This window comes from Ictidomys tridecemlineatus, chromosome 1, assembly GCF_052094955.1.
Source record: "Ictidomys tridecemlineatus isolate mIctTri1 chromosome 1, mIctTri1.hap1, whole genome shotgun sequence".
NCBI classification, from domain to species: domain Eukaryota; kingdom Metazoa; phylum Chordata; class Mammalia; order Rodentia; family Sciuridae; genus Ictidomys; species Ictidomys tridecemlineatus.
In genome coordinates this window covers 18,588,537-18,612,438 of record NC_135477.1, presented here as the reverse complement: position 1 = coordinate 18,612,438, position 23,902 = coordinate 18,588,537, and the positions used below count along the sequence as shown (strand labels likewise).

At 34.0% G+C, this 23,902-nt stretch overlaps 1 protein-coding gene across 9 annotated transcripts in view; it reads left to right on the top strand.

The window, feature by feature from the left end:
- Positions 1-23,902, top strand: part of Add3 (adducin 3) — a 113,516-nt gene that overhangs the window by 2,899 nt on the left and 86,715 nt on the right. Inside the window, exon 1 of one of the 9 annotated variants that reach the window (XM_078051875.1) lies at positions 371-394. The exons of the other annotated variants lie outside the window; for them this stretch is intronic. The gene's annotated coding sequence lies outside the window, so the exon portion shown is untranslated. Of the gene's footprint in view, positions 1-370; positions 395-23,902 lie in introns of those variants that run through there. 9 annotated transcript variants of the gene reach the window in all.

Sequence of the window (23,902 nt, the reverse complement as noted above, 5' to 3'; positions counted from 1 at the left end):
CTGGGGACCCGGGCCTCTCAACCCCGAAGGTGCGCACCAGGAGGGTGGGAGGTTCCCGCGCTTGGAAGAGGTGGAGAAAAGGAGGGAGTGTTGATTTGTTTGGATTTCTTCTCCTCGTTTAAAAAACTCACAAGTTGAAAGTGTTCAGTCACCTTTTTCTCCAGTCGGCGTCCCCACTCCCCATCACACACACAAACACAAACACACCACCCCTACGAACGGATACATGTTAGGTTGAGCTTCCTGCCCCGGGTGACAAGCAGAGTTGGCCGCAGATCTGGTTTGCTCGCGTCTGGGGCTTGTTCAGCCTTTTTTGAGGAATACAAATATAGCTAAGGCAGGACCACAGGTGGAGTAATCTGGACCTCTATTAAAATGACAAGAATGGCCTCAGGTGAACTTTTTGTTGCAGAGATTTAATTGCAAGTATGTGCCCGTTTAAAATGGGAGTGTAAGGAAAACCACTAATATCCTTGGCACATGTGCTGTTGCAATTGACCTTCTAGAGTGGTATGGGATTTGAGTGAACCAAGAGGCTTTTTAGTGAAGATTATATGTGATGTTGAAGGAGTCGATAAGATTCTGGGACCTGGGACCAGCTACATGAACGTGTGTGCATATTTACATTGAATTATGTGACATTTTAGATTTAGCAGTATGAAATGGTTGCCTACTTTGTGCTGGGTACATCCTGATTTTGTCTTTAGGAGCCTTCCAGAAAGCATGTTAAAAAGAATAAGAGTAATTTGTCGTTTTTAAATTAAGGTACTTAACTAGTAAACAAATTTGTGTAATTATGGTAAGTTACTGACTCATTTATAGGGGCAAGCTACTTTGGGAGCATTTGTAAAAAGATTTCATATCTATGTCTCAATTGCATTACCCTTGCACTCTAACTCGTTTTCTTTTACTTAAATTGTTAAGAGATTAATTTTACTGAGGGAGGACAAGGGAAAACAGAGGTCACGTTAGCTACATTTAATTCATTTCTCTGAAGATAAGAGTTCAGTCTGTACTAATTTAAAGTTGACATAAAGTGCTGGCATGTTGGTAAAATTTCTTTCAAAGAAAAAATAGTAGTGTATGTATTTTAAATATTGAACATAATTTTAGGAGTTCTGGAAGTATTTGGATATGAGTCATGGTATGTTGCAGTCTTTACATGTAATAGGAAATGTTTGGTAAACACACAATTCTAAAACCTAGATACAGGGTAATGTCTAACTTCTAAAGTTTGTGAGGCTTCCCAAAATAATCTCCCATGCTTTTGTCACATGTTAGCCTACAGGTAGTTAGCTGGTTAATCTCCTATCTTAGAGCAGTGGGTTAGCAGTACTGGGCAGCACACATATATGTCATCATGAAAGAAGCAGCATTTCTGCTAAGGGAAGAAATCAGGTAAAAATATGAAAACCCAGCACAAGAGAACAAACTCTATAAACTGCATTTGTAGAATGCTAGGCAATAATCATATAAGAACCTTAGTTATATGTAAACTGCTTAGAATAGAGCTTGTACTCAGTAAGTGCTTGATGTATTTACCATCATTGGTATAGGAAATTACATTTTTTAAAATGACATCTTTTTGAAGATAGTTACTATCATGCTACCCAGCATTGAAGACAGCAAATATTTGTAATAGCCAATATTTATTTGTTTTACATCTGTGCCAGGCACTATTCTAAGGGTTTTACATGATTTAATTTACTTAATCCTCCCAACAACCCAGTGATTAAACAGAGGCATGGAGAGGTTAAGTACCTTGCTGTTTCGGAACCTTGTCTGGCTCAAGAGTAAGCCCATGTAACAACTGGGCCCTGCTGCTATTTCACTAGTGGTCATGGAAATCAATGAAAAGGTCTTGACAGTAGTGCCAAGATTACTATCTTCACTTGTCCTTTTCATCCCCATACTCTTATATTAATAACATCACCAGGTTGTGCTTAAATCTGAAGGTTAGTGATTAATCTGCAGTAAATTTAGTCCCTTTTTGACTTTAGAAGAGAATTCTTTTTTTTTTTTTTTTAATTTTTTTTAGTTTTCAGCAGACACCATATCTTTGTTTGTATGTGGTGCTGAGGATGGAACCCGGGCCGCACACACGCCAGGTGAGCACGCTACCGCTTGAGCCACATTCCCAGCCCCAAGAAGAGAATTCTTTTGATACATACAACATGTGTTTAGCTACCATGCTTGAGTTTGGGCTAGAGTATGCTTTTTTATTTTTTTTTTTTATTTTTTTAGTTGTAGATGGAAACAATATCCTTATTTTTATTTATTTATTTTATGTGGTGCTGAGGATTGAACCCAGGGCCCCACGCAAGTGCGGTAAGCACTCTACTTACTGAACTATCACCCCAGCCAGAGTATACTATCTTTTTTTTTTAAAATATGTTTTTAGATGTGTAGACCTTTATTTTATTCATTTACTTATATGTGATGCTGAGAATCGAACCCAGTGCCTCACACATGCTAGGCAAGTGCTCTACCACTGAGCCCCAGCCCCTGTACTATCTTTTAATTTTTAAAGATATTAAGTTGTTTTTTTTTTTTTTTTTTTTAACTTAGGTGTATAGGACTCCAAACGGCCCGGGGGGGGGGGGGGGCACTAATGCCTGTTGGTTCTGCATTAAATTAATAGGTCCAGTCTTCCTTCTGATTACCAAGACCATATGGACCTGAGGTGAATTTTAACTTAAATTTGCTCTAAGTACCACCTGAATTACTTCCTAAACTAAATGTGACTAAATGAAAAGATGTAACTTGTGGCTTACACTTTGTCACTCACATTTCTCATGGTACTGAGTTTTGCTGCTTCACCATTTTAGTTGATTTATCAAGCAAATTTAACAAATTCAGAGCTATTTTGTTATGTTTAGAATTATTGTAGATACCTGATATCTATTGCTAACAATATAGAGTGAAATGTAATAAAAGAGAAAAATGCCTAAAAACACATTGAATAAAAAATGCATAAGCTGTCTTGAAGTGTAGGTTGCTAATCTCTCACACTAAAAACTTTTTTGCTATAATTAATATTTAGTGCTGATTCACATTAGTTTGAAAATATTAATAAGTAGAGTTTGAATAATAAAACTAAATGTCTAATCAACAATGTTCCTCTTTTAAATGTGAACTTATTTTAAATTACTGAAAGCTAATTTGAAATTAATTGTTCATACAGACCCTGTCATGCATGTAACTGAGTTTCAAAATAAGTACCTTAATATTTTATTTCTTGTCTCTTATGATAATGCTTTATCATTTGAACTTAGGGTTCATGCCACAGTGTTTATAGGTAAAACTTTATGAGGTCTTTCAGGTTCTGCCAGAGATTAAATTCTGTTGACCAAAAGCCAAGACAATCTCAAAGTTTTATTATTATGGGTTGGATTTATCAAGAATCCTCTCTCTAATATTCAAGATAAAAGTCTTTCAATGACTATGGCTTGAAAGGAAAAAGTTTCTCTTAGATGAATACAGCCCACCTCTGTCCTCTATCCACAGTTTTGCTTTCTGCAGTTTTAGCTACCATGGTCAACTTCACACCAAAAATATTAAATAGGAAATTCTAGAAATAAATAATTCATACGTTTTAAATAACTCTTATTACAGTATATAGTTATATTTGTTTTATTTTAGTATTAGTTATTATTCTCTAGTGTATAAGTTAAACTTTATTCTATGTATATATAGGAAAAAACAGTACACATAGAGTTTGGTTGGTATTATCAGCCACTTCAGGTATACACTGGGGTCTTGGAATGTAACCCCTTGCATAAGGAGGAACTACTGTAATTATTATTTTTCTCTAGCAGTAGCTAGCTAATTATGGATACTTGCATATTTGGCTCTATGTATGTGTGACTGTAGAACTTGGGGGATTATGTTCCTTTCAGGTAAATTAAAAGTAATTTATCTGGCCTTCATTCAGCAAATATCTACTAAGTACCAACAATTTTTTTCAAAAGTATTGAAGAAGAAAAAGTTTTGTGGGCTTTTAGTTTATTTCTTATGTGTTTTAATAATATTGCTTTTTATAGCTGATCAAGTCTCAGGGAGGTTCAAAATTAAATTACTTGTGCAGTTGAAAAGATATTTGAATGAAATACCATTTAACTTAGATGGTAGCATAGATAATAAGAATCAGAATCTTTTGTTTCCCTATACTATTTTTGGTTGAATGTTTGAAAAGCTGTATTAATGATCTCTTTCAGTCTTCTAGGACATTACTTACTACTATTAATGAAGAGAAGCCTAGAAACCTCAAAGAATCAATATGACTTTCAGAATTGTCTGTCATAGTCCAAATAGTACCAGGATCACCAAAAGGTTTAAAATGGCTGAAACCTATCTTTAACTTTATAAAGCTTACAGTTCTTACAAGTTTGCTTCTTGAGAAGATAGTATAGACTAGTCTTAACTATGCTAAAAACTGAACAGTTATTATATAAGATATATATAGACTTCAGCATATGGTTTTATCTTTTTGATGAGGTTATATATAAATCGAGCATTTACCTGATGTCACACAGATCCATATTGCCAGCATTTACCTGATGTCACACAGATCCATATTGCCGAAAGTATACCATTATACTTTTTCAAAGTTGATTTTAAAGCTTAGTCAGAAGCACTAGGCTCACTGATAGAAGATGAACTTTGAAACTTCTTTGTTTCAAATTCCCTGAAACAGGCCTGAGGATAATTGGTGTATAGGTAGTACATTAGCTAGCATTTAAGATTGCTGCTTCTTCAAACAGGACTTCAGTTTGAATCTCAGGTTATGATGCTCATTTTTTTTTTTTTTTTTTTGCAGTGGCTATACCTAGTGTTTCCCACAACCAGCCAAGGGATAAAGTACTTTTGAGAAATTTATGGATAATAACATAATATCTTTCAAACCAGTGTCTCAAAAAGTATAATTAATATATAGATAATTATGATTAAATAATCTTAATGCTCACATTATAGTTTAAGGCAAATAGATATCAAGGCAAGCATTGGATTAGGCAAGATCAAAACCTAACTGCTGGTAACAAACATGAAATCATTATTACTTTTAACTCTCATCCCCTTTAAAATTTACCTTGTAGTCTTCCACTCCCCACCACCAGTGATGTACTACTTCTGTGGATGGCAGGGGAAAAGATAGTGCAGGTGTGAGTTAACTTGTTTTAATTCAGTTCCCATGGCTGTTTGTTGATTCCCTGCTAGGGAGTTGGAATCCAACAGTGTAGAAAGCAGTCAGGTTAGAGAAGTGCTGAATTTTTCAGTATCCGGGGGCCTTGGTTTATGTCTTTAATTCATCACCATCAGCATGTTTCTATGATGTTCTACCACAGTGGCTCAGTTCATCCTGTTCAAGGTCAGCATTTCCTTTTTCCTTTTCCATACAGTTGTCTCATCCTGTCATTTTTTGATCTGCTGGAATGACTAAATGCCATAGCAAAAAATAAAAAAAGAGGGGCGGTTTACTCAGCTTCCTCATGGAGAAGATAATTGGGCTCATTTCGTAGATCTAAAGAAGTATTTTTGGGCTCAGGGCCTCCCTAGGGACTTTTAAAAACATTCTCCTTTTAATCCTTCAGAAATTAGAGCCAGCAACTGCCACCCTAATTATCTTATCTACTCTCATTTGCCCTTATTAGTCCATAAGAAAAAGATTCTATATGGTCAGCCTTTTAATATCTAGGCAGTGTTTGGGGAAGGACAATGGTGAGAGCTCAGGTGGAGTTGGGAATGATCCCAAGTGGCTTGGATGAGTAAAAGGTGTCTTTGCTGCTCAGGATTAGTGGCCTAGATGGGTGGTGGAAAGGGAAAAGAGATTGAAAATGAAGTTGATACATTGTTCTTATACCTTACTCCCACTTCCAACTTTTTTTTTTTTTTTGGTAACTTTAAAATGGTATCTTCCTCTTACTTTGTCTTTCTCTGATGACTCACCATAAGAACAATGTTGTCTCAGAGAAAGGGAGAATTTTTAAGGCAATTCATATCTGATTGCTGAAAAGTTGGCTTTTATTGGAAATTGCACTAGAAGGAATTTTCTTCCATCTCCACAATTGTTTGAATTTTAAATTTCAAAGAAAACTCTCTGAAACAGAAGATGAGGAACCTTATTCATCACCTAATATTTGGGAGTCATTCTGTATTAGAGTAAAATACATATTATAAGTGAATCAGAAATTTATATTGCTTTAAACATTTTTTTTTGTAAAACTAGATCTGCAGTGATTTTTGCATTAAAATGTTGAATCTGTTTATCAAAAATCATTTTTATATTTACTTTTTAGTTGTAATTGGACATAATATCTTTATTTTATTTATTTATCTTTATGTGGTGCTGAGGATCGAACCCAGGGCCTCGAATGTGCTAGGCGAGCCACAGCCCCAGCCCCTCAAAAATCATTTTGATCAGAATATTGAAAGTAGTACATCCTTCATTTGTCTAAGTGAATATTGATAATGATAAAATCTTAGTTCTGTAAATACTCTTTATCATTAGACACCTAATGAAAAATGTGTAGTGGATAAGGATCTGGTCACTAGCCACTGTGACTGCTATGGTAGAATGGAACAGGGAAGGAACCTTTTATTCATGAATAAAAGGTGTATTTATTTGACATCATAGAGGCTCTAAGAAGCTAATTACTTGATAATCATTGAGTTAGGTGATTTTATATTATATTTGATATCCTATAATAATCTGAACTTTCTTGGGTTCTTTTTAAGTGTCTAGCTTTTGCATCAGCTTTTGATGAATGCACTTCTGAAGGTATTGTGATTATCATTTAAGTGCTTTGAAGACAAAAATCCCTGCTTTTTATCACACCTGAATATTAGTGCATGCTTCTTATAGCTTGTTTAACTTGGGTTCAGAGGGAAGAGTGCCATCTACTGAATGACCAGCATCAAGTTGAGCAGCCCCTAAGTTTTCCTGTCAGAACTCTTAGCCAATTCCTGGTGAAACCAGGCCCAGCCTCATTTGGAGGATTTGAAAGAATCTTAGTACCAAGTGGAATTGTTGCCTGCTTAATTTTAATTATGTTTCCCAGCAGGAGGCCTAAACACATGATGAAGAACTAATTTAGCACTTGTTGGAATGCATGGGAAAGGAGAAACCTTAAGAAGTTGTTGGGACTTATATTAAAAACAGTCTAGCAATGATGAAATCATTATTAAATTAAGCAGTAAAGAAAATTATTTTAATGAGGCATTTTTCATTAGTAGGTCTGGCTATTTATGGCCGCAGACAATAATGCAGTAGTTGAATACTTTGTGTGTTTTTTTTTTCCTTCTTGCCCTTTTTCTTTGTCTAAGTTTCTAAGACAGTGATTCCTACTTGAGTGAATTCACTGTTTTAAATTGATTATGTTATTGTTTTGGTGTATGCTAGTAGTCTCCTGGGTTTTTGTTGTTTTCTTTTCCTGATTTCCAGAAAGTTCCTGTGGTAGTAGCCATGGATAGAGAACTAGACGTGATAAGACCAGATATAGTTGAGTGGAGTTTTAAGGTACTTGGAATAGGCCTGTCAGAGCCAGACAAGAAGGAACTTTGATAATATGAATTGAAAGGAAGATTTGAAATTATGACGAAGAATATCCTTGATTGTTATATATTTATTACTTAATATCTTTCTCAACCTTTCTCGGGTGCCTGGGTAGCTCATTGGTAGTAGAATGTTTGCCTAGCATGTACAAGGCCTTGGGTTCAATCACTACCAACACACAATGCACATCTTGCCAATGATCATGTTAAATACTATGTACGTTATCTGAAATTTGGTGAATAAACTTGCCTAAGATCATATGGTTAATAAATGGCATAGCCAAGATTTGAGCTCAGGACTTATGCCTTTAAACACTAGAATATATGGCCAGTTCTGTTAAGCTTATTCTTAGTGGTGACTGCACAGAAGAATTGAACCAAAATCAGAATATTTCTGCCTTCACTAGAAAAATTTTTTTTTCTTGAGGTAGGTGATCAAATAGATAAATAAGATTTCACTAGAATCAGGATATATATAGGAGATGGACTTTCAGTGTTTTCTGTTTGATTTTTCTATATTATTTGTTTCTTTTGCTCTTTTTATTAACTTAAAACACAAGAAAAGTTTATTGATCCATGAAGTGAATTGCTTCACATGCCACAGGCTTTGTTCTTAAAATATACTACTTCCTAAAGGAGAGGTTGAGTTACTTGGAACATTTTTTGCTGGGTTTATTTTTTGCAGGGAGTGGAAATTTGGAATTTTTAGTTGTCTTTCTATATTTGGCTTACTCCTAAATATTTTTAAAGGTAATAGTTGCAATGTAGAAATAATATCCTATGTCCACAGCAAAATAAAATTCAACCCTGTGCCAGTCTGAGGTCTACAGGAACCTCAATTTCTTGTATATACCAAGTATGCTCTGTAAGCTAAGTAACATACCTCTTGTATATGTATTAATACTTGATTGAATTGGTGTATCTTTTCAATTAAGATATTTAATATCTGGCTGCTATTGAGTGACATTCCTACTTCAACATATTTTGACCTTAAAAGATATCCTTAAAAGTGTACAATATTAGGAATAATTTTTTGGTATGACTAAAAGCTTGTAAAATTATAGTTCAGTACTGTTGTGTATTCTTCTCTTTCATATGTAAGGGGATTATACTTTATCATATAATATCATATAATACATAACTCCTTGGGATTTTGACTTTCCTTTCCTGTCAAACATAGGAAAGGAAAACTAAAACCCACAATACAAAAGATGTTACATGCCGGTGTGTTATAAAAGCCAAATGACAGGTACAGAAAACAAATGCAATATATCAACTGACCAAGTAAAGAGTATCAAAGATGGAATGGTCAGAATAGGCCTCCCAGAAAAGAAGAACAAGGGTGGACCTTGAAGGGAGGTTAGAGTTTCACTAGATAGAGTATGGAAAGGATTTTGGTGAGAAATCACTGCCCATGAAAATAACTTTTATTTTTCCTATAGCAAAATGGGAAAAATAGTTTATAATAGCAATGCACACTCTCTTTCCACTGTCAGGCACTTGGAGGTTAAAATGTACATTTTTTTCTGTAATAGTGACAGGAAGTGTATTAAAATATGGTGGGAGGGAGAGGTTGGTGGAATGGTGGTCAGGATTGTGTAGACTTTAACAGTGCTCTCACTAAACTGCACATGAAAATGTGTGGTTTGTAGGGATATTCTTATAAAGCTTTGTTGAAACTGATAATGCTTAGGAGAATTAGAATTAAGACTTTAGGACTCATCATTTCTAACACTAGACAAGGAAAGTCTCCTCTGGGGAAGAATTTTTTGTAAATCTATTTGCCTATTATTTACTTTGCTGAGTTTAGGTCTGTCAGTGTCTTTTATAGTTTCTAAAACTAATATGTAGATGATGAATTTATGAATTAAGTTGTTGAAATTATGAGATATAACCATTTTTTATTTAAAGTTTTCATAAAATAATACTGTTTTCAAATTTTCAAGAATTTGTTTCAGGGCTGGGGATGTGGCTCAAGCGGTAGCGCGCTAAAAAAAAAAAATATTAAAATTCATTCTCTCCCTCCCTCCCTCCCTCCCCCCCCCCTCCTCTAAAAAAAAAAAAAAGAATTTGTTTCAAAGTGAATTGTGAAATTCAAACTTGGTCACATTCATTGTTTACTATTTAAAAAATACTTATACTATTCAAGACATTTTGATCAAGTAACTTTCTTTTATATTTTAGTTTGCTGTATATAAAATATGTGAGAGGTTGTGAAACATTATATTTAAGATTAATTTCAGCTTGAAGGTGCTTGTACTTCCAAAGAAGGTGAATTTCACCAGCTAGTTGTTTTGGTCACAAGATGGCCTGGACACTTAGATTGAACAGTGTGAAGAATCTGGAAATGGGTCTAATAGAAGGCAAATGTCATGAAAGCCCTTGGCTCTATATATGTGGCAACTGAGAGAAGGACATCAGCACTCCAAGAACTTGTCAACTCCCAGTTTCATTTCTTCACAAGCTAAGGTCCCTTGGCAATGGAGAGATCCTTTCCAGAAATAATGAACCAGGATAGCAAGTATTGCTAAAGCAAACTGTAGAAACATTATGGCATAATTTTCCAGAAATGGTGTTTTTTACTCCCATACTGACTTTATTTATTATGTTTAGTAATGTTATTTCCTCAAAAATATTTCTCTGATTTCTGTTTATCTCTCTTGTTTTTTGTTTTTTTTTGAGCAACAACTTGATTCTTTCATTTGCTCATTTGTTCATTTAACAAATACTCATCAAGCATTTATGTGCCAGGTTGTGTTCTAAGTGCTGAGAATTCAGTAATAAGCAAAGTAGACAAACCTTCTGCCCTAATGGATTTTATATTTTTAGTAGTAGATAGAAATAAGTAAGTGAAGTATATGTTACATTGAAGTATATGTTACATTGGTGATAAATGTTAAGGAGAAATATAGAGCAGGGAAGATAAAAGGAATATTTGGGGGTAATTGTAAATTTAGAGCACATATGTGAATATCTGATGGAAGAACATTGCAGGCAGAGCAACAAACCCAACATCCTTAAGGCCTGGGCTTAATAATATGGATGAAACAGAATGAGAAAAGGGTAATGGGAAGTCCCTGGCTGACTTTGAACTGAGTAGTTTCACAATCTGATATGCATTTTAAAAGGATATCTTGACTATATTTTAAGACTAACCTATAATAAGCAAGTGTGGATCCAAGGAGACTATTCAGGAGGCCAATGCAATAAGGTTGTGAAAGATGGTGTATTTTATTAGATTCTGGATGTATTTTAAAGATAGGGCCAACCAAATTTTCTAACTGGGATAGGGGGTATTATGTGAGGGAGAGAAATTGAGCTTTACACCAATGTTTGGGGCCTAGGCAAAAGTCTGCAGGAGGAGCTATTTGGGGAATGGGAGAGGATAGGAGTTTGGTTTAATACACATAAAATGTGAAATGTCTACTGAGCATCTATTTGGAAGTTGTTGTGAGTTGACATCAGTGCATAGTTGTAGACTGACTATATAAACTTGAGAGATGTTAATTTCCTCCTTTTTTTTGGAGTAATACTTCTTTTGGTACTGGGGATTGAACCCAAGGATGCTTAGCCACTGAGCCACATCCCCAGTCCTTTTTTCATTTTTTAAATTTTGAGATAGAGTCATGCTAACTTGCCAGGTCTGGCTTTGAAATTGTGATCCTCCTGCCTGAGCCTACTCAGTTGCAGGTTTGATGTGTGCTGTCGTGCCTGGCTGAATTTATTTTAACTTCTAAAGATACTTGGCCCAAAGTAAATCTTTAGTTCCTCTGGGGATAGAACAATTTGCTTTTAATCAAAATGTGAAAATAAAAAGTGCTGTCACTGTCCTTTAAAAATGTATATGACTGTAAATGGAACAATTTGGCTGTTCCTCAGAGTTAAGATGGTTAAAAATGGTAACTCACAGTTATCATTATGAACCAACAGTTCTACTGCTAGCTATATACCCAAGAAAATTTGGAAACTGGTTTTTTGTATACCAGTTTTCATAATAGCATTACTCATAATAGCCCCAAAGTGGAAACAGTCTATATATCTAGCATGTGATGAGTGGAGAAATAAATGTGGTATAATCATACAATAGAATATTATGTGGCCATAAAAAGCAATGCATTACTGATACATTCTAAACATTATGCTGAGTGAAAGAAGCCAGATACAAGAAGGTCATATATTATATGGTTCCATTTATATGAAATGTTTGAAATAGGTAAATCTATAGAGATAGAAGATTAGAACTAGGGCAGAGGGAAATAAGGAGCAATAACAGCTTGATGAATATTGGGTTTTCTTTTAGAGTGATGAAAAAGTTCTGGAACTAGATGAGAAACTTCTGGTAATGGTTGCCTGATCAATGCTGGGAATATACTAAAAACTACTGGAATGTACAATTTGAAAGTAAATTTTAATGGTACAAGTATTATTTCTCAATTTTTTAAACAGATAACAGGAAAAAATGTGTCTTGTATGCATTCATGTGTACATGAGAACTAAAGCAATCTATGGGTACCTTATTTCTAAAGCTTTCCCTGGAGGAAGTTGAATGAAGCAAAAATTGCCACACCTAACCTGCTTTAACTTGCTTTGTTTAAAGAGGCTGAGATAAGATACTTTGGGTAGAAATAGAAATTAGGAGGGAATTTGTGATCCTATTCTTGGTAAATCATGAGTGAGCCTCATTTCTTTTAGAGGTTATTGGGGATTGACCCAGAGAAGTTTTATCACTGAGCCACATCTCGAGCTCTTTTTATTTTTTTACAATACCTTTATTTATTTTTATGTGGTCTTGAGGATCTAACCCAGTGTCTCATATGCTAGGCAAGCACTGTACCACTAAGCCACAACCCCAGCCCTTGAGCTCTCTTTATTCTGAAACAGGGTCTATCACTAAGTTGCTTATGGCCTCACTAAGTATCAGGCTGGCGCCTTGAACTTGTGATCCTCCTGCCTCCGCCTCCAGAATTGCTAGGATTACAGGCATTTGCCACCATACCTAGCTAGTGAGTCTGATTTCTTTAATACCCATTTTTATAGGGATGATCTAGATAAGCAAAAAAAGGCTTTATGATTATTATGATTATTATCTTTGTGAGTTTCAGAGAGAAGGAACCAGCTTATAAATAAGTTTATGAGGTCTTCAAGTTAGTAAAGATGGTCTCTTTTTCCCCAAAAAACTGTAATTAAAAAATATAGATGGGGCTGGGATTGTGGCTCAGTGGTAGAGCGCTCACCTAGCATGTGTGGGACCTGGGTTCGATCCTCAGCACCACATAAAAAAAAAAATAAAGGCATTGTGTTAAAAAAATATATATATAGAGAGAGAGCACTCAATTTGCAGTAAATGGTTTGGCCAACCCAAAATGATCTTTGACTTCTTAAAAACATTACCATCAAAGATTTATGTTTAGAAAGTACATGAAAGGGTTATTTTTAATTTTTTGTATATCACTAACTTTAATGTTATTTTTTGATATATAACTCCTATATCATAAAATATGCCCCCTAAATTTATTTTGAAAAAATAGTCTCTTTAGAATGAAAACCTTTACAAAACAGAGGTACATATTATTTCATGGCTGTCAACTGCATGACTTAACATTTTCAGCATTTTAAAAGAGCATATGTGAACCAGGTAAAAGGAGGTAGACATCTATGTAACTGACTCAAATACCACCCTGTGAACTATGCTACCACAGTAATTTAAAGGAAGTGCAGATGAGCACAGAGACAGGATGTTTATTTTGTTGGAGAAATTTCAGGGAGGAGTTTCCATGATTTGAGCCTGAGAGACTCCAGTAGGATTTCAAATGTTGGGGAGGAAAGTGAATTACAGATAATAGAATACCCAAAGTCCTGTAAGTCTGTGTGGTAGATGAGGTAGGAGAGAAAGAAGGAATAGTGAGGTTGAGAGCACACCAGATTACGCAGGCCTTGGATGCTATTTTAAGAAATTTAGATTTTATTCTGCGGCACCTATTTTAATTGATGAGGTGCATAATCAAATGTTTCTGAGATTTACTGGTAGGAAACTCATGATGGAGCTAGAGAATTTGGCAAAGGGTCAAGTTAGGAGGCATTTAGTGACAGCAGATGAACTAAGGCAGTGGCTTTGATATTAGAAAAAGTGTGCTGAATTGACTGTTTATTTTCCCCAAAAACTTATGTGTTGAAACTTAATCTCTAATGTGATGGAGGTGGTCTTTGGACCAAATCTTTATGAATGGGATTAGTATCCTTATAAAAGACACTGGAGAGTTCCTTCACCTCCTCCTTAGTGAGGACACAAGAAGATGACCAGCTATGAACAAGAAAGCTGACCCTCATCAAACATAAGATCTACCCAGTATCTTGATTTTGGACTGCACCCTCCAAAAAGTTTAAGCAAAAAGTTTATACAACTTGCTGAACAGTAGAGAGGTTAAAGATCACTGTGGATAGAAATATGTTTCTTTTTACTCCGTTTTCACTGATCTGATTTGTCTTGAAGAAAGATAACACCTATGCTACTAGAAATTAGGTAGTCTTGAAAGTATCCTTTCCTTCCAATACATAAGATTTTAGAAACTTGAATATTTCTTAATCTTTTACTGCTTGTCAGATATTACCTAATTGTTCAGGCTTTGAGTTAGTTTTTGTTTGTGCATTTGGAAATGAGTGAATAGTCATCATTTTGGCTAATGAATAGTCTTTTTGTTTCCAAATGAAACTGCATCTCTATGTGCTTTTGTGTTTAATTTTAAACTTTTGTGTAGTGGAATAATAAAAAGTAATTAAAAGCACTGGGCATTGCAATATCATGTTGTCATTACAGGAAGTCATTGTGCCATCTTCAGGTTTCCTCTTAATAATGTTTAGTCATTATTTTGAACTTCAAACATAAACATAATAATAAGCACATATGAGAAATTATTAGAAATATCAGAAACCAATGCAAAATTATTTTTGGTGTTTAAATTTAGGGAAAATCCAGTCCATTAAGACTTTTTTGCACATTTGCCTAGTGAAAAAAATAATGTAAGATTTGGCTCTTCTAATAGCTTAGATATAGGTACATTTGGCCATTTTTATTCATAGCTTTGTACTAAGACATGTAACAGGATTTTATATTAAGCAGGACATTTTTATTTTATTTTTTAATATTTATTTTTTAGTTGTACATGGACACAATAGCTTTATTTATTTATTTTTATGTTTTGCTGAGGATCAAACCCAGGGCCTCGCATGTGCTAGGCATGCACTCTACCACTGAGCCAAAACCCCAGCTCCAGGACATATTGATTTTATAAATGTTTAGAAGAAAACACTGAATTTGACAGAACTAATTTCTAAATTATTTCAGTGTAAAACTTTCATGCTTAAAAATTTTAAGTATTAAATACTGTTTGAAACAGCTTATTTATTCAAAACAACTCAAAATGTAGTGAAAAGAATAAAAATTGTAAATGTAAAAAGTACACAGTGTTTTAAAAATAAATTGATTCTATTAATTTTGTTTCTAAATTAAACTTAATATTTGATCAGAATTTTGTAATATCAATTTTATTTTTAGTATTTGAAATTATTTTGAATAACAAATATAAGTAAATGGAACAAAATCCATCAGGCACAATGGAGTATAATATTGAAAAGTAAGTTGTCACCCCATCCTTAAATCACACAGGTCTTCTTTCCTGTACCTATTCCAAACATTTTCATTATTTATTTATTTACTTTGAAATATTTTTTTAGTTGTCAGTGGACTTTATTTTTATGTGGTGATGACAACAGAACCCAGTGCCTCACACATGCTTGGCAAGCGCTATACCACTGAGCCACAACCCCAACCCTTCATTGTTTAAGTTCTTGAATCTTGACTTTGCCTGCCTATACCTGGTAAATGAATTGCTGTATAGAAATATAGTTTTAGGCCCAGAATAACCTGGAGAGATAACCAGCTGTGTTCTCCTAGCTGGTTCCTTAATCCATTGTCTCTTTGTATTAGTTTCCTTTCCCAGCTTCCCTTACACTTGAGATACGGAAAGTGGGAAATGGTTAATGTGATAATCTTTTACTCATACTACAAATAAACCCTGTATTCCTTGATTTAAAAAAAAAAATGAAGACTAAGATTTTGGGTGACACAAAATCTTATTCCTATAGCTAATCATTATTATAATTTGAAACTCTGTATAGGTCTGTATTATGCAACAAAGGTCATGTGTTTGACATTCAAGCCCCTAGAGTTTAGATGAGGGATACAGAACCTTGTCTATTATTTTAAAGTAGATAACCCTAACCTCATTATAATTGGAAGACACCCACCCCCCAGCCTGTGGAGATTTAGTCGTAGTGGGTAAAGAGAGTTGGATAATTATGAGAGATGGGATCCTGAAAAGTGGGCTAGCCAACTTCTATTTCTATGATTTAGTTAAAGGAAGTTTACCCAGTGATAGAGAAGGTTCCCCAGACTTGCAAGTTTCCTTGGATATTAAAGTTATGCATTTTCCTCAGTCTTTCTGTTAATATGGGTATAAGTGAGAATTCACTAAACTCTTAAATTTGAAGAAATAGAAGTAAAGAGGGGAATACTATTTAAATTCATAGAATTTTAGAACCTCTACATCATTTTTTGAACAAAGAACATGATCTGGTTGAAGTGACATGTTTGAGGCAACATGCAGTTTATGACAGATGTAGACTCTCAACTGGGATGCCTGAGTTGCAGGCCCTTGCTTTTTCTGCTGGATCACATTATCAGTCATCTTAACCCCATTGATTCTGTCCTGTAGTAAGGGATTTCCCTAGAATTCCACTTGACCTTCTCTAGAGCAAAGTTTGGACAGTGAGAAATCCTGACTTAAGACTCCTTTTCAACAAATAGTCAATACCCGTTTTTCTTTTCTTTTCTTTTTTTTTTTAATATGTCATTGAATTGGAGAAACCTTTGAAGGTTTTTTTTTAACCTTTTTTTTTAATGTGTCATGAACTTACTTGTTTTCTTAACAAAAAGTCATGCTGATCTTCTGTATATTGTTCCAATTTTAGCATGCTCACCACTGAAGCAGGTCATGTACATAGTAAATGTTCCTGACATGTTTAGGAACATTATACCAAAAATTCAAACTGGATGTATTTGGCTGCCTTGACATTTCTTTTTTTCTTTTGGAAAGGAATGTATTTAAATGAGAAACAGTTCTACTCCTCTAATGAAAAAGAAAAGTTTTAGGTTATTTATTTTTGTGAAATAGATTGTAGAACTTATGACCCTAATTTTCCATTATTTTCAACTAAGTTGGCCATTACATAAGGCACAGTGAAAAAAAATCTGACATGTTAGAACCATTAATGTTTTAATCTAGTTTTTTGATTAAGCCTATTTAACAATAGGATTTTTAGCGATCAGAAATGTAATTTATCTATTCTGCATCATACCAAGGAATTTGAAAATTCATCAGATTTGCTTTGAAAATTATATATATATATATATATATATATATATATATATATATATATTTTGCTATGGCATTTGGTTTCATGACAATTTTCAAAGGCAATTTTCAGGATAACCTGATCTTTTCAGAATAAGCTTCTTCTTCCTTCTGAGGAACTGAAAGCTACATTATTATGGTTAGTGCTTGAATAAAATATAGTTGCATTTGGTTTTACTATGAGTATAGAATAAGTGATTTTTAAAAAATATTCTTGATCATCTTAGTTTTTAACCATTTTTACCTTTATAATGTGATAATCAAAAGCTAGTACTGCCAAAGAAATGCAAATGTTATTGAATGAAAACTTGAGATAATGGGTTCATTTGGTTATGTTTAAGTGAGTATTGATGGGGTAAAAATGGAAATTTTTTAATCAGATCTGTTTTAGAATCCTTTTGGCCTTTAGCAAATTAGATACCTTCTCTGAACCTTTTTATTCTTTCGTAAAATTTAGATAAAAATCTCTCTTAAATTGCTACAAAGATTAATTGAGATAACATGTAAAGTATGCCATATGTGTACTATACTCATTAAAGCTTTGTTTTTTTTTTAGTTTAGATCTTTATTCAATCTCTTCTTTTTTTATTTTATTTATTTATTTTTTTTAGTTTCCAGAAGAGAATGCCTTTTATTTTTTATTTTTTATTTTTTTTAATTGTTGGTCATTCAAAACATTACATCTTTCTTGATATATCATATTTCACAATTTGATTCAAAAGGGTTATGAACTTCCATTTTTACCCCGTATACAGATTGCTGAATCACATCAGTTACATCAGTTACATTTCCATTGATTTACACATTGCCATTCTAGTGTCTGATGAATTCTGCTCTCTATCCTATCCTCTACTATCCCCCCTCCCCTCCCCTCCCCTCCCCTCTTCTCTTCTCTCCTCTCTCAACCACCTCTACTGTAAAACATTTATTCCACTTGTATTATTCTTCCCTTACCCCTCACTTCCTCTTGTATGTAATTTTGTATAACCCTGAGGATCACCTTCCCTTTCCCTACAATTTCCCTTCTCTCTCCCTTCATTAAAGCTTTGTTGACCAAACCAGGCATGGATGAGCATGCATATAATCCCATCTCCTTGGGAGGCTGAGGCAAAAGGATCACAAGTGAAGCCACCTTCAGCAACTTAGTAATGTTCTGTCTCAAAATTTAAAAAAGTACTGAAGATATAGCTTAGTGGTTCAATTCCCAGTACTCGGAGGTTGGGGCAGGGCAGGATAGCAGAAAGATGTATTGACTAAATGTTTGCTGTTTGTAACCTGGCCTGCATCCCACCTTGTGAGACAGGAAGATGAAGGAGGCAAGCATAAAATGAAGGTAGGAGCATATTAAAGAAACTGTCCATTTACTAAGTTGACAGGGATTCAGTGTTTAGTCAGAATAAACTAGTTTGTAAGCATTGTGACTAATTGAGGTTTTAATTCACTAGTGTTATTGGAAAGATTCAGAAAGAAATGAATTTTTCATATTCCTGCTTTGTTTAAATAGAAATATATGAATTTTGTTAATTTTCTCTGAGGGTATTTTTTTCCATTGATAAATAGCATCTGTCTCTAAATTTGTTTCAGTTCTAATTTTTATCAGAGGGGTTATTGCAACTTAGAATTTAAATATGTTTTACATCTACTTTGAAAGTTATTTTACAGAGTAATAGATTATTCTGATGATTATAAACTTGTGTACTAATTGGAACTAAGGAAAACTTTTTTTCTAAATGGAAGAAAAACAGCCACTTGGAGACTAAGTGTCACATAAAGCAAATGATGTATTGTTCTTTTTTAGCCATTAACATTGGCTCATATTTTTAGATAGAATGGGGACTTTTTATGACATTAACTGTGTGTCATGTTCTGAATGTATCTAGGAGACAGGAATTTTCAATCATGTATTTTTTATTTGCTCTGCATTTTTAGAAATTTACTTAACAATTTGAAATCCTGAAGAGTTCTACATAGATGATAAAGTTAGATATGAACTTTTCAAAGCTTTACACTCACCGGTTTGTATGCCTCATTTCTGGTAATGTTCTTGGAAATCAATCACATTTGAAAATCTAGTTCTTGGCCAACAGCATCTGTTTGCACTTTACATACTTTGAAAGTATTTTTTTGAATTGTAAAAAAGCAAACCAGATGATAAGACTTTTCTTACCTGATTGAAAATTGTTTAAAGTTTAGTTAAACTTTAACAGATTAATATAAATAAAGCTATGATTGTCTAAATGCATAGAGTATTAAAGTTTTCTTTAGTGGAGGGAGGGGAGGGGAGGGGTTGGGAAGATAGGAAGGATAGTAGAGTGAAACAGACATTATTATTACTGTGTGTATATATATGTCTGCATGACCAATGTGACTCTGTAACCTGTATACTCAGAAAAATGAGAAATTATATCCCATCTGATTCAAATGTATGATATGTCAAGATCACTGTACTGTCATGTGTTACTAAGTAAAACAAATAAAAAGTTTTCTTAAAAGGTTTTGAAATTTTTTTTAATTTGTTTTAATTAGTTACACATGACAGTACAATGACCTTGACATATCATACATTTGAATCAGATGGGATATAATTTCTCATTATTCTGAGTGTACAGGTTGCAGAATCACATTGGTCATGTAGTCACGTATATATTTTAAAAACTGTTACATTATTATAGTGGTATCCGCTCCCCCACCAAACCTAAGGAGGTCTAATTTACCAAAAGTTCTTTCAAGTTTGTGGAATTTTGTAGGTGACTTGATTGCTCATTAGTGTATATTCCAATCAAGGAATGGTGTTGATTGATATGATTGGCATTCCTCCTCCAATTTCTACAGCTCCCAACAGATGTTATGTTATATATGTCATAATATGTGAGCTTTTGAAATACAGATGTCTTACTATTATAGCAATCTGAGCAACTAAAATCTCTGAAAAGAGAAACCTAGAAAAGATTTTGAGATGATTTTAAGTGTCTAGGATCTAGGTTCACCCATAGGATATGTTCTTTGGATTGGGCTGAGGCTAGGTGCCAAAATTGCAGAGCTCCATGTCTGTAATGATAGCCATTAGCTACATTCGGCTATTAAATACTTGAATGTGACTAGTACAATTGAGATGTTTTGTAATTGTAAAAAACAGTGGATTTTGAAGTCTTAGTACAAGAAAAAATGTAAAATAACTCAGTTGTTTATATTGATTGTGGTTGAAATCTTGATATTTCATTATAAAATTAATTTAACTTACTGCTTTCACTTTTTAAATATGATTACTATACAATTTAAAAGCCTGTATACTTGCATTTGTGGCTCAAAATGTAATTCTATTGAATTTATTTATATTGTCATAAAGAAGAGAGTTTATGGTGTGTACTTACTATTGGGAGCTTGCAGAGGTTCAGGCAAATTCTCCCTCAGGATCCTTTAGCTTCAATTATTACAGCTGACTTGGCTGAGCTGGTTTGTTTTACAGTACTGTTGTGAAAACTATTGCCTACAAGCAGCCACTACTTCTCTTTCTAACTCTTGTAATTCATAAAATTAAAAGAAAAGGTTGCTCTGCCCACTATGTCTAATGGTTGCTTGCTAACTCTTGAGTGTCTGCTTCTTGAAGGTAGGTGATAAAAACATAAAATTATAGCTGCCATTCAGTGGTTACCTGCTATGTACCAGGTACTTTTCCAAGTCTTTTAGATAAAATGTTTATTTCTCTCATCAGTTCTGCAAGATTTCTATTATAAGATGAAGAAACAGATTCAGATACGTTTGTTTTTAACCTGGGTCAGCTAGTAAGTGGCAGAATCAGAATTCCAACCAGTTCTGCATGGTTCTAGAATCATGCGCTTTGAACTAATACTGTGCTCTCCTCACCATGTTTTTCATTCCCTATGTATGTCCATTAGTATGAAGCAGAGTGCTGTATATAATGGGGTCTCTTGCCAAATGGTGTTGGCTAATAGCTTCATTGGATTCTTGAGTTGATTTCCTTTGTCTTGGTGAATGACTTTTGCACCAGTTCTCACTCCAATCTACCTTCCTTCCCTATTTGTATCTAGTGTATGTTCCAGACATTAATGAAGAAATATAAGCTTTGTTTTAAAATTTAATTGATAAATATCATATATATTTATTGTGTACAACATGCTGTTTTGAAATATGTGAATATTGTGTGAGAATGCTTATAATTAGCAGTTTTTAAGAAAGACAAGTTTACAGCTTGTTGAGCAGTATAGATCATCTAAAGCCTGTGAAAGAGCATCTTTCTCACCTTGAAAATCAGTCAACAAAAAATGTTTCAGATGCTTTCAGGAAGAGATACAAGAAGAGTCTCCTGAATGCCAACAGTATCAAACCTTAGGCTTCAGACACCTACCATATAAGGAAGGGGATTTTTATAGACAAAGAGAGTTGAAGTAAAATAATGGGATAGAATAAGCATAATAACTGGATAAATCTTGTATAATCCTAGATCATCTCTTAATGGCCATGCCCATGACTTTGTTACATTAAGATTCAGAGGAAAAGGAAGTAGTCTCTGTGTTGGTATGCTAATTGCTAAATTAGAATAGATTTAATCACAATTTATAAGTTCTCTGATGGGCAGGATGCTACATTTACTCACTCACTTCAGCCTTCACTCAGACTTGGTGGCTTGGGAAAGATGAGGAGAGAAAAGGAAGAACAGAGTTTCAAAGAGTAAAACTGTACTGGGAAGATGGACAGCAAGGAGACTTGGGCAAGTTTAAAGTGCAAAGCTCTTTTATGTATGCACATGTACATTATAACACTAACTATAAGACACTATTATTTCAGGCAAGAAATTGATATATTAGAAAGAAAGTAAAATTTTTGACTAGGTGATGTACCTAATTACCCTAACTATAACCTTAGGAAATTATAAAATCTGAGACAATCATGGTCTTTCTACACAGATTTTTCCTTTATGATTAAAGAAGATCATGAAAATACCTTGTTTATGCCCATATGTTGCACATGTTGTTATTTTTATACTGTTAATTATTTGTTCACTCTTTTTTTTTTTTTTTGAAGTGCTGGGATCAAACCCAGGCATTGTGCAGTCTAGGCGAGCATTCTACAACTGAGCTACATCCCCAGCCCTAATTGTTTATTCTTTATCTGAAATATTGCTTACCTAAAACTTGGGGAGGAAAAAATGTGTACCCCAAAACATTCACATTATGATTAAGAGAAGTGAGAGTTAAATGACCAATTTAAATAGGGCCAATTTGGCTCTCATCCCTAGGCTTTTAGACAGTGGCAGCCTTGTGGGTGAGGGGAATGTGGGCCTAATTACTTCTTTAATTTAGTCATTCATCCTTTTAACCCCTTTAAAACTTGACTTTTGTAGGTCAATTATATAATGCATGTACACATGATGTTTCTTTTAGCATAAAGCCCTGTAGCTATTTTTTTTTAAAAGATTTTGATATATTCATAGCTGTAAACTTGGTTTGCATTTCTCTGAGGTTCATGGTCTTCAACTTCCTACCAAGTGAAGGGTTGCTATAACTACCAGATGGCAGGCTTTCCTAATCGAGTGCTAGATGCCAACAGGCTAATACAGAATAGATGTGTGCAGAATTCAAGCACAGCATTTGTTGTATTGTTTAAACTGCTAATCCAGTAAATTTAATATAAAGAGTCTAAACCAAATACATTTCATGTTGTCATACAATTGTTTGGTTCTCAGGGCAATCCAGAATGCATATTTAAAGTATGTGCCATATAAAATGCTAGGTATGGGAATATTTTACCAAGTTAGAAATTTATTTGGAATTCATCCAGCTGGCAGATCAGTTGTACTAATCAGATGGATCCATTTCTGGGGAACAGGATTTCATTGTGGGAGCAGTGTTCCTGAGATATAGTTACTTTAAAAATCAGTTAATTTCCAATTTAAAAATTCTGAAATGCTGTATTAAAATGTGTTGTAAGTACAAACATTATGCACATAGTGCAAATACTTAATGGCTTATGTTGTGTTCTTACTGCTGGGAGCTTACAAAATAACAGAAGGGACAATAAATTCATTGTACTGTACGCAATTGTTTTTAATTTCTCCTTTGAATTCCTGGGATCATAACTTGCTTTTTCCATTAGTATCTATGAACATGAAAAAGCTAAAGTACAGAGAAAGCTGGAAACTCATACAGTTTAAGGTTTTAAGGTAGATTGGCTTAGTCAGAGACCACTTGGTAAAAATGAAAAGATCATAGATGAGGAGTAGACCTGAAGAACTAATATAGATCTTTGTTAACCTTAAGGTTAACCATTTATAATATTATACATTGTCATTTTCACATGGTGAAACCTCATGCCCCAAAGTAGCATTTTCCACACTATGTTATGCAGATCATTAATTCTAAGAGATTTCTCAAGAAAATAGTTTCAAATATGTTCAGGGAAATTTTTTTTTTAAGCAGTATTGGGGATTGAACCCAGGACTTTGAACATGCTAGGCAAGCATTCTATCACTGAACTACACCTCCAGCTGTTTTTTATTTTTATTTTGAGACAGGGTCTTGATAAGTGGCCCAAATAGGCCTCGAACTTGTGATTCTTCTGTCTCAGCCTCCAGAATAGCAAGATTACTATTGGGAGCCATGAAACTATCCTGAATCATCTCTATAGAGAGCATAGCAAATGAAGTACTGCTGTTAAGTGCTGGGTTTACCTCTTTTTTTTTTTTTTTTTTTTTTTGTTAAAATTCAGTGTATCTCTATTTAAATATGTCACTAGATCACAGAAACCAATCTCTCTAATAAAATCAATCCCCATAGTTAAACCCCTATTTCTTAGAACACACTTTAAAAACAACGCCTTTAAGTAATGAGTTAACAGATTTCAGAGTTTATTTTTGTGATGAT